At 33.7% G+C, this 12,615-nt stretch overlaps 1 long non-coding RNA gene across 1 annotated transcript; it reads right to left on the reverse strand.

The window, feature by feature from the left end:
- Nucleotides 1–469: 469 nt before the first annotated feature.
- Nucleotides 470–3,204, reverse strand: LOC137402171 (uncharacterized). Its single transcript, XR_010979481.1, has 4 exons — nt 3,106–3,204; nt 2,885–2,962; nt 2,504–2,661; nt 470–1,200 (listed from the first exon to the last, which is right to left on the reverse strand). It is a non-coding gene; the product is annotated as an uncharacterized lncRNA (long non-coding RNA).
- Between the last annotated feature and the right edge of the window lie 9,411 nt (nt 3,205–12,615).

Below are 12,615 nucleotides of genomic sequence, written 5' to 3' on the forward strand. Positions count from 1 at the left end.
AACATTAATGCAAACATTCACCTTTTTGACTGCCAAATGCTTTGTTATGAGTAGTCTAAACAGCAGTAGAAGTATTTCCATTTTCCTACCTTTTAGGATAGAAAATTAACAGATAAACAAAGGAAACAAAATGGTTATGATGTATTTCCTTTAAAACAAGATCTTTTAGTCATTTCAGGAGTTATGCCTCTGCAGTTTGTAATGCAGCAGTCTTTTTCTGCAAAATTGTGGAAAATTTAGTAATTGTCTTTTCGTTGCATTGAAGCCCACAAAACAATCCATTTCAATTTTTGAATTAAGGAGATTTCTGCTTTATCACTCGTGAGCGGTTGATCAGACAAGCTTATAGTGATCAATTTTTTGGTAAACCCATGATATTCTTTGGGCTAGTAATAAAAAGGGCGAATAGATATTATTAAGCATTAACTAAATGCAAGCATATTTTTATTTTAAACGTAAATAATGCGTCAGTTGAAAGTTTTTTGTGGTACAAAGATTCAATGCTGCTGAGCTAAAACAATAAATGTTGTTTGATCCTAAAATAAATAGTGTACAAATGAGTACAATAAATTTATATTTTTTGATAGCAAACAAAAATGTAGAGTATTGTATACTGCTTAACAAATAGTTATTAAACATATACTATAGTTATACATAAACATAGTTATATTGTTTAATAAATAATAATTTATTACTAGCTTGCTTTCTAGCCAAAGTGTAATACTGAGTTGACCAGGCCTTCTGCTTGCCATAAAAATACTCTAAAAAGAAATGTCTTTTGGCCCCAGGCTAACCCTGTAAGCAAAAGGTGATTCAATGGAATACTTGAATCTATAATGTGGATAAAAGAGCCTAAAAAAATATAAAAATAGTTATTAAACATAAAATATAGTTATAATGCTTAATAAATAATAATTAATTACTTAATAATAACTTAATTAATTAATTAATTTGTCTTTTAGCCAAAGTGTAATACTGAGTTGACCAGGCTTTCTGCTTGTCATAAAATCTCCCCAGGCAAATCCTGTACGCAAAAGGTGGTTCGATGAAATATTTGTATCTATAATGTAGATGGAAGAGCTAGAGACTAAATCTCATCATTAGCCTCTTCTGGTCTCTTGTCTTTGTCTTCCCTGTTGTTATCTTTCTCTTTGTCTTTCTTCTCTTTCTTGTCTCCTTTTTCTTAATATTAGTTGACGTCTGCAGGAATATATAAATATTGTAATATCTTGTTTTGTTTGCAAAAACCTTAATGTGGAACCAATATCTCACTGATTTAGCGAATAGAGCTAACAATCACCACAAGTTTTCTGTTATCACCTTATTCAGACATATACAGTCCAACATGGATAACTCGTCCACGGATAGCTCGAACACATGGTTAATTCGAACATTTCCTTTGGTCCGTTCCCACGTAATGATAAATTGCTATAGATAACTCGAACTCAACACTGTTAATTCGAACTGTTTTTTTGCCCAACAGCTACCGAAACGGTTGTTTTCGCTTTAGAAAATCACTTTATTCAAAGCCATAGAGGTAAACTTCATCTTTTCGTAATTCATAAGCGTCGTTATTACCACCGTCGGCAAAATATTTTTGTCAACGACTTTTCTAAAAGTTTGGTGAAATTTGATTTATACTGCGATACGATGAATAGCACGGGCTAGCCGGGTCACGCGCGCAAGAATTTTCGCCACGCACATACAAAACAAAAATCGCATGTTGTTTTGTATGTGCGTGGCGAAAATCCTTGAGTGCGTGACTCGGCTAGCCCGTGATGAATAGTTTTCCGACGTTGATTCCGTGTTGAATCAACGTCGGAATGTTGAATGTTTAAAACGTCTTAAAAAATGTTGTAATTAAACGTATACGTTGTCTGAGCAACAAAAAACTATTCATCGTTTGACCTAAACACAGAATACGTGTGTACATTCAATAAGTATCTATTAAAAAAGCGTGAGTGATATAGAATGTACCGTAAAACCTCGTAAAACTTCTAATTGAACTGCCTCGGAGTGTTGCTCTTAACGAATCCCAGGTAAAGTAAGGTAATCTGCATAAACTTCAAGAAAAAACGGCAAAATTGATCGTGGGTAAAACCCCAAAAGAAAAAAATGTCTTTTCTTTTGAGCATTTCAACAACAATCAAGTTTTGCCAATGTCAATCTGAAAAACGTCCTGGCAATAACATCACCTCAAACAACAAACCAATCTCAAGTGATAGAAAAATCTCTATACTTTTTCATGAAAACGTTTTAAACTTTACATTAGAAGCATTTAATTTGAAACAAGCCATTTGTGCTTTTGATTTATATTATAGTTTGTATATGTACATGTATCTACTAATAAATAAGTAAATATATGGACTTGTGACAGTGCTCTGATAACTTGAATGCTCTGATAATTCGAACACTTTTGCTCGGTCCCTTGAAGTTCGAGTTATCCATGTTTGACTGTAGTTGTCACCTTATTCAGATAGGTGTACATGCGGTTGGTACTTACACAGGATCATGCTAGTTGAAACACTGGGAGTCGCTAGGTTGGAGAACATGCACATCAGCTAAATCTCTTTCTGGTACAGCGCAATGACTTCCGCAATATCAAATCATGCAGAGTTCTCCTGCCTTGTGGTCACACTGACTTGAGTGTGTATAAACTATCTAAAAGTAATATAAATCTATTTGATTTAAAAACAATTCAGGCTAAAGCAAAAGATTTTTTGGTAAAGTACGGCAGGCTCTTTAGCTGTTATGTTGGCAGAGTAACAAGTAAACTCACTTACCTCAGGTTTAAAGGTAGGTAAATGAGGCTATGAATGTTAATTTTAAGGCTATAAAATACTACTTCAATTATATTATCATAATATTCAACTAATAAACTCACCTTAAACATATGTTGGTAGTTATTGTTGTTCATAAAAATCTCTTTAATTTTGCCAAGCTGCTGGCGGTTTTGCTGGAGCTGCAATGTAGAGGGAATGAATTAGAATAGCATAAAATAACCATAAAATTTTGTGCAAATGAAAGAAAAAATTCAAATTTACTGAACATCACAATGTTTTTCAGACATTTAAAGAATTCATATGCAAAAGACTATCAACCAACGTCCTTTTATAAATAATGCTGCTGCAATAAATATCGCTGCTGTAAACAGGATTTCTGTTGAAAGCGCAAGCGTCATTTTGTGCGGGTAGCTTGAACTTCATTCAAAGTAGAAAAGAGTTCAGTAAATCTTCAATTAACAAAGTTGTTACTACATCTTCTTTTTATGCTTCTTATTGGTTGATGGCCCCTCAACCAATAGGAAAGCTGACTGTGGGTAAGTTTTGAAAGAATGCTTCTGATTCGTTAGATTGGTTTGTAGTAGTACTTGCTGGTTCATTATGAACTGCCTAGTAAAACAGCCAGCTGACTTCTAGACGTAATAGCTAGAATGTTGCAAATTTAGCAAGAAATACTTTCTTGGTGTATTTTCAAGTACTTTAATAAATTTTCAAAACATCTATTTTGAGATAGAAAAATATTTTTACAACTGTGTACAATACACGAAATATTTGTAAACATATTTGTGAATAGCAAAGGGCTCGATATTGTTCATTTTTGGTACTTTGTGTTTGCACTAGATATGCATTCTCGCTTGTTAAAGTTTCTTAATTTTTGTAATTGTCATGTTTTATGAGTTTTTAGTAATGCCAAGCAAAATACCAAAATACTGTAACTAACTGGTTGGCAAAACTAAAAAGATCAGAAGTAGACGTTAAGAATGTCAGAAGCAGTGATAGTAGTAGTAGTGGTGGTAGTGGTGGTAGTGGTGGTAGTGTTGGTAGTGTTGGTGGCGGCGGTAGCGGCGGTAGCGGTGGTGGTAGCGGTGGTAGTGGTGGTAGTGGTAGTAGTAGTAGTAGTGGTGGTAGTGGTAGTAGTAGTAGTAGTAGTAGTAGTAGTAGTAGTAGTAGTAGTAGTAGTATTAGTAGTAGTAGTAGTAGTAATAGTAGTAGTAGTGGTTGTAGTAGTAATGTTACTCCATATTATGTTAGATTTGTTATATTGTATTCCGCTACATTGTTGCACATTTTGCTCTTTGTTACATAATGTAATATCACATTAAACTGCATGTATCTTATACCCAGATGCACCTGTAACAAGAAGCAATCATAGCTACAGGTGATTCAAAGCACTCCAAATCAAAACAACCGATTGAGTATTTTGAATTCCTAGAAATGGTACTAATGGTGACATGAAAGACAGTCAAACTATAGTGGCTATGTTAATCGGGTAAGCTGCTTTACAATGTTTTAAAATGTTTTTTGACCTGTTAATCAAATTACATTTGATCATTAGCAAGCTTTGCTGACTTGAGAAACACAGCAATGCTGTTCAGAATAGGTATGAGAACCTTTTAAAGCAAAACCTAAAATAGACTTACCTACGTAAATGCTAAGTCATTTAGTATAACACATACGTAGGCCTACACTTAGGTCGAAACACTTCTTGCCAGAGTAAATAGTTTGCTTGGCATTGAACAAATGATGCCAGGATGAAAGCTGGCATAGAGGGTTTATTATGACAGCAATTAGAATGTCAAGACCAATGTTGTCTCTTCGTGGAGGCTTTCCAAATAACCTCATTTCATGGTTTTAGCCTTTTTGATCTTTAACCTGTGGTGGCTCCTTGAAAAGTTCTTTTGCACTATGACTGCATCAATCTGCCAACCTTACCCAATTTCTTTGCGAATGAAAGCTTGACAGGTGGTTCCAAGCAAGCACCTCTTTTGGGTTAAACCAAGAGCTTTTAACTCTGCCTGCAACTGCTTGGGTTTGTTGATGAAAAGTTTGGGAATAAGGCTGGATTGAGTAATAAAAATGAAATACAAAATGGATAATATAATACTGTTACTGTGAGTTATCAAAATGCATAATATCATATATTATAATGCAATATGATATAAAACAATGTTTACTATAATAAGAGCTGTGTCTATCTTTTCGTTCATCCAAAAACATCTGGAAAAAATATTGCTTCACATAGGAACCAAACCCATGGCTTCAGATCCGAAGGCAAGAGTGCTACCACCACACCGATTGGTCGTGCTGTTTTGCTTTGAGATAATCATGAATATAGTGATTACACATGGCAAGCTCTCATAGCACACAATACTTAGTTAGTATACTTAGTTATAGTATAGTATACTTAGTATATATATAGTTAGTATACTAGTTAGTCGTATACTAGTCAATCCATCAGAAACTACATTACAAACATTTGGAAAAAGAATCACGCTATTCCAAATTCTAACCCAGATTTTACCAGTATCAGCCAAGTATGACACCATCTGCGACACTTGACCACCCAGCCATCTCTAAAAAAGTACAGCATAAAATAATATAATCTATCATGATACCATATAATAAAATATAATTTATTATGATTTGATATAGCATTACATTGTAAAATATTTCATAATAAAATTTAATTTACCATGACATATTATAATGCAGCACAATACAATATAATAATCTCAAGCACACATTCACCTTCAAGCCATTAACCATTACCATATATTTAGATTAGAGTGACCTGTCATCATTTGCCAAAAGGCCAAATGTAGATGGCATCATATTATTTTTCTTGTTACATGCTGACAGGCATCATCATTGACACAAGGCGAGCCAAGTGGTTTGGTCAGAACAAAGATGTGTTATTGAGTGGTTTCTTTATAAATAAGTCCTACCAGAGTCAGTTATACTAAAGCAAATTGCCCTTCCCACCGACTGGTTTTGAAAGTTGGAAAAGTGTTTAGGTATATTTGTGTGATGTTCTAGACACAAAATAATTCCAACTGCAGAAATGAAGCAAGTCCTATTTGAAGCCAGGTTTAAAGAAAAATTTGTACTTTACATTTCAAACTGTGAGATGTCTTTAAAATTATTAAAACATTGTGCTGGAGTAAATAGAGACATGTTAGAAAGGAATCCGCACCAACAAGATTCAGCATGAAAACCACCGATTGATGTCTCCTTTTAGCCAGGGTACTCTTATAAAGCAAATATACTACACAGGAAAAACTGGGACTGATATACGGTATTAGAGTATCCCTGGAATGCAATCAAATTGTTGGCATTACATTACACCCGAATCTAGTAGAGCAACCATGCAGCTTATGACTGAAATGGATTTATTGATTACAGTCACGAGTATGGAAAATCCACTAATTTGCTATTTTTTGCAGTAACTGCTTCCTGCTTGACTGTGAGCCCCTGTATGTAATATTTTATTGAGCCAGCACGGGAGAAGATAATTTCGCAAGTCACTCCCTAAATATGAGAAAAAAATCCAGTGAGCATGTTTGCTCTTTAAACCATGAGACTCATTTCAGTATTTATTTATAATTACAATTGAATAACTAAAATTTTTATCAGTATAAAAACTAAAAATTACCTCAACATAATCCTCTCACTTTGCAGTTTTAACTATTGCAGCCTTGCTGTATCACTGGTTTTATGAACACTTGAGCTTTTTTAGTTTCATTTAAGAATTATATCTTATGTCTAAAAGTGATAGCTCTTTCTCGGGGAAATTGAATTAATTTAAAAATCAGTATAGTATACAACAGTAGGCCTACTATGTATATATTTCATTGTCATCATGAGATTCTAGGGCATTCCCTTCATCAGCAGTGGCCCTCATTTGAACATGTATAGCAATACACTGTCGGTGAGGTCACTAAGGTGTTAATGAACATGGCATAGTCTAATTATATGGAGTCCTCTAGCAGCGAACTGATCCCAGCAATTCTGGTTGATGTCAGCAATAGAAATAGAATTACTTATGAAAGTAAATCACAACCACTTTTAACTATTAAATGAAATTTGATCAACTCTATTTTTAATCTACAAAGAATTTTCTCGTTTTCGTCATTTTGGTATATGGAAGCTCAAATATATAATATATTTGCCTTTTTATTTCTTGCTTTTTTTATTCAATTCTTGTTACTTTTTATGGATTCTGTATTGTTCATAAAATATAATGCACGAGTATGTTGCATACAGAAGGACATGTATATGCACATACAAGTTTATGCATAGTGATTGTGAAAGCTTAAAAAGTTGCGAAAGTTTAAGATTTCTGTTAAACTTATGGCTATTACTTCACAAATAGTCTACCTTCAACTTTGCATAAATTCTCATTTTGCTTATAAGTTTTGGAATAACCTGCTCCTGTCCTCAAAGTAAAATAGTCTACTGTATCACTTGACTACAATTAAAACATGCTAACGAATCTCCACCAGCGATGCCTGGCCATTATAGTAAGGGGCAATTAATCTAGCCTCAAGTTTTTAGAATTACCCGCCTGACTTCCTTCTAGTTGGCCATTTTCCAAAACTCTACGTAGGAAGGTATTTACTATAGTCCCTGCTGGCAACTCTGAACTATTAAAATGTTATTTTTATTACGCAACAGAATTTTAGTGTTATGGAACACTCTTTGATTGCCCGTGGTGGTGCCATTGAGACCAACAGCGTTAATCAAAATCACACCACAAGTGCAGTGCAAATTTTCAGTGATTAGGAATGTCTATCATGACATTACTCTTTATATCGAAGCAGTCAACATGATTGTTGGTTATACTCCTACTGAAACAAACAAATATGACTGAGTCATCCATCTAGCATCCAAAATGCATCCTGCTACAGTGGCTTCCAAGCTTCTAAAGCATTCTAACATATTCTTTTGAGCATGAATTAGTAAAATTTGCTTGCTAATTCGCAAACATAAAATATTTTATGTTTGTATTAACTGACTTTTAGTAAGAAACATTTCTTTAAAATGTTAGGGCAATGATTTTATTTTATCAGACTGAGCAAAAGGTTCTTTAAAAAATGTGTTCTAAAATGTTTCTTAAAAAAATTGTGGTGTATGCTAATAATGAATTGTTACAAAAATTAAAAAAACCACCGCTCTGATGCAGATGACAAAAACTGAATCAATTCTACCACCATTCATTGATCAATTATCCAGAGTTGCTGGGCCTACGTATGGTTTATTTAAACTTTAATGGCTTCGAAAGAATGTCTATACGTAAACACAAGCGAGTAGACATCTCGAAATTTTATTTATGGTTATATTACTAGTGATTTAAAACCAACAAACTTACTTTGAACTTATATCTTTGTTTGTAGTAAATGTGGACACATTTAAGTGAGTTCAAATGATTTGCGCGAACAAGACAGTCAATTATAAGTAAAGCTGACATAAAATTTGTGTCAAAAACGTTAAACATAACTTTTTCTGATAAAGTATCTTTACAATTGCTTGGAAAATAGATGAAAAAAATTTAAATGTTTTTTTGCAAGATGTGAATAAGTTGAAGCGTTTAATCGTGTTTTTTAAATTGATTTTTACCACATATTTAAAGTTCTGTTCTGATGGTTAAGTGATACTCTGATTTTCAAACTTATGTTTTCAAAGGTTTTAAAGTAATTTGAATAGTTATTTTATATTGTCAACTTTTGATATACCAAACAATAAAAAAAAGTTTTATATAGTTTATATGCATAATATTTAAATATTTTATATTATATTTTGATATATTATTGGCAAATATTAACCCTTTCGCAAGTATATTAATTAATTAAACTTTTGTGTACAGAGTGAATATATTTGCAAAACGACTAGCAATTTGTACATAGGGATACATAAAACGTCATAACTGTTTTATTTGCAGGAATAACTACATGAAATTTAAAATACATGTAACTCACACACATAGAAGTCGCTACATTTAATATTTCTTGAAGCAGTCACCTTTGCATAACCCAACGGTCGTCGTGGATCATGACCGTCGGCACGTTCAGATTCATCACTATCGCTACCGGTTTCTGACACTACATCAAAATCATTGGCATCAATATCGGTTCCACTGGAACAAGATTCATTAGTTTCAATCACATAATCAGCAATATCTTCCTTGTAATTGGTTTTAGTAGCAATTTTTTGACGCTGTCGTTTTGTTTGACTTGCCATAGTTTCGTTTCGATAGTAGTTTTAGGCGTAGTGGTAGTTCGCGATAGAAGATGTTTCGGTGGTAGTTGATCGCCGTAGTGACCATAAGAACTTTGTTATTTTGTTAGGTTTGATCAACTATCATAGCGAACACAATAATATTATGTTTGGTAATATAAAGCTAAAAGAATATTTGAAGAACTAAACAAAAATAGCCAATAAAAAAATGGCTGACGAATAACGGCTTTTGGGATTTTCCAAACGACATAAATGTCTCTTTGCTCAAAACTCCAGGAGACATTAATGTCGCATCACTTACGAAAGGGTTAAACATAAAATTATGAGCAAATATTAACACTTTCAGGTATAAGCTTGTATGTACCTGCAGGTCCGCTAAACCTAAACCATATTAACAACATACCATAATCTGTAAAAGTACGTAGAATATGACAATTCTATTTGAACTGAGTATCATTTTGAATCTTCGAGCTTGTAGGACTTGATGAAGAAAAAATTTAAATCAAATAGAGCATCTAGTATTTGCACTCTTTCAAAGAAGTGATGTTTCAGAGGCAACTGACCAAACATCGTCACTATGTTTCCATAACGACGCATGATGCGCAAATTTGAGCCAATCCGCAAGTTAACCGCATCATAAAAATGGCATAAATCTGCAAGCTAAACGAGTTTTGCGATTCGCAAAACTTCATCAAATCAATCATGCTTGCGAATGATGAAAACAGTACTTGCGAATGATGTGCATTGAAATACCGCACCAGCTATTCAGTTCTAAACATTTTCAATACTTCCGTTCGTTCTTTCTCGATCGAGTTTGATGTATTTGCGTTGCTATCACACGCGTCGATAATTGTGTAGCTAATTATTAACTTATAGCGTACAATTCCTTACCTTTTTTTAACAAGGGGCCGTAATCAATCCGCATCACATGAATGTCTATAGAAACTATTTGTTTACAAAGTAACTTGCACACAACTCCAAATCCGCATGACGCGCATGATGCGCGTCATGCGCGTCATGCGCGTCATGCGCGTCGTGGAAACATAATGAATGATTGCGGTGAACCAAGTCTGATAGAGTGTGTGAATTTGTTATTAATAGAAAAACAACTAGTTTTAATGTAAAACTCTTGTTTCTGAAAAGAAGAATCTTTCTAGCTTTGTTTATTTTTTATCCTTTATCACTTTGAATTTTAATCAGTATGTCTTTAAAAATTAATGTTCTGTCAGCAGAAATTTTTCATTTCTCAGTCGGTTAGAAATGCTTTCAGTAATTTTGGGATATCTCAGAAACTACTCTGTCAATTATTAAGAATTTCTATATCAGTGTGTCATTAGAAACGAAGTTCTGTCAGCAGCCATTTTTGATTTCTCAGTAAGTTAGAAGTGCCTTAAATATGTTGGTGATATCTCAATAACTAACTGATCAGTCAATCAATCTATCAAACTGGTCAATCAATGTGAAAACTTTAAATTATGTTGACAAGATAATATGAGCAAAGTGCTCAGATTTTCATAATCCTCCTTTAACTAGAAAACAGCAGAGTTGTGCAGCCTAGTTTATGCAGACGCAGAATCTGGAAGGGACACATTCTCTGATTTATTTGGGGCCCAGACTTGAAAGGGTTAAAATCTTCTCAGCTTCTTTGCTGCTGTAGTTAGAGTGCTAGACAGGCCTCCACTATTAGTTGGGTAGTATTTTGGTACAAAGTACAAGTCGGCCACTGCAAAACATCCACACAATCATTAACCTTTCACCTTGTAGGGTTTGGACTACTATAGAAAAGTGAACAATCACTGGTGGAGTAAGATGATGCCTGAACTTGAATGCAGGACTGTTTTGTTATCTCTATAAAATAATTGATGTCAGACATGGTGGAACCAATAATAATTCGCTGCCATGACCTTTGACGGTGCAGGTTTTAAAAACTTGCCAATTTTAGCTTAGGCTTTCCCACCACAGCACTTATATTCTCTGGTAGATCTAGTAAGTGCAATGCTCATCCTATAGCGTGACAGTTTAACACGTTGCTGAATGAAGGCTTTTAGTCAGAGCATAAAAACAACTCCCTACTCCAGCTTTCCAAATTGTCTGAGTCTTATTAGTGCACGGTTTAATATGAGTTAATATTTAAAACAGAGATGAATATACTATTATACCTGTTAGTACTAAATACAAGCAACAGTCTACAGTCAGGATTTCTTTTATTAGTAGATATAAGTGAAACCATCCTTTCCTCCAAAAGTATTAGGAAGCAAAGAAAACAGCCTTCTTGTGTTAAAGCACTGCCATTCACAAGCTATTTCATCATTCATTATTCATTGATGAATGATAAACGATAGACAAAGCTAGAAAGCTTTTCTTCAGCACCAAGAACTTTACCCTAAAGCTTTCTGCTTTCTCTTAACAAATATGCACACTCTATCAGGTTCGGTGTACTGCTATCATCCTGTTTTTGTAGTTACCTCTATAACACCTCTTCTTTGAGAGAGTGTTTGTAGTTAACTCTATAACACCACTTCTTTGAAAGAGTGTTTGTAGTTATCTCTATAACACCACTTCTTTGAAAGAGTGTGAACAATAAGCTGTTTATACTATCTGATTTCTGTTTTTTAGTTCTACAACCTTTGAGCTTCAAAATGACCTTAAGTTGAAAATGTTTGCTATTCTAAATGCTTTCACAGTTGATGAAAAGTTGTTGATACTGTCTTTGAGCAGTGGTCCTGCTGTTATGTACAATACTCGTGGCGACAAAATGTTAAGTTTATCAGAAAATTGTTTTTTCACCATAACTATCACTAAAGGTTGATAAAGTGAAACAAAACGTGCTTTGATAATTTTAAGCAATGCATTTCAGACTGGCCCTACAAAGTTCTCACCTTGAATAACATGCTTTTACATTGCGCTTCCTAGCCTTTGAGTAATTGTTATCTTAAGAAAAAAGCCTGGGTTCTTCTAATAGCTTTCAAACGTAACACTTCAGTTTCATCCAAAAGAGTTGTTCATTTTTGGTAGCGATTTTGAATGTTCATAAATAATGCTAAGCCTAGGAGAAAATAGTAAATTTAAGAAGCTGATTTTAAAACGCGTAAAACTTGAGTTACTGACATAACAGTCTAAAAGATACCTACCATTCGATAGAACCTGGTAACTAGAGCTATATTAACTGTTATGGCTACTAAAAAGAGCCGCCACTGAATGCTTTAACTATAATAAGAAATAAGCTATAGGCCATTAGGTGATGAGTGACAGTGTTACGGACAATTTGTAGACTTTGTAGATGAGCACTTATAGTTTCATAAAACAGGCATTTTTTGTTTAATTATGGTAATTTGTTCGATAATGCTTCTCTTGGTGATAAACGAATTTGTCGTTAAATAGGTGAAGCTGTTTTGCTATAATTCGGCGATATGCTATTTTTACATGTTTTCTTTGTTTATACGTTAAAGCCTTATCTACTATTTTGATAGTATTTTAAAGTTTTGTTTAATATTTAGGTCATAAATATCAAAAAACTTAAAAATCTTGGCTTAACAACAATTTTGGACATGAATAGGTCATGTCCGTCATCATTTTGTAATTTTCTATTTTTCTCCCT

This window comes from Watersipora subatra, chromosome 8 (assembly GCF_963576615.1).
Source record: "Watersipora subatra chromosome 8, tzWatSuba1.1, whole genome shotgun sequence".
Classification (NCBI taxonomy): Eukaryota; Metazoa; Bryozoa; class Gymnolaemata; order Cheilostomatida; family Watersiporidae; genus Watersipora; species Watersipora subatra.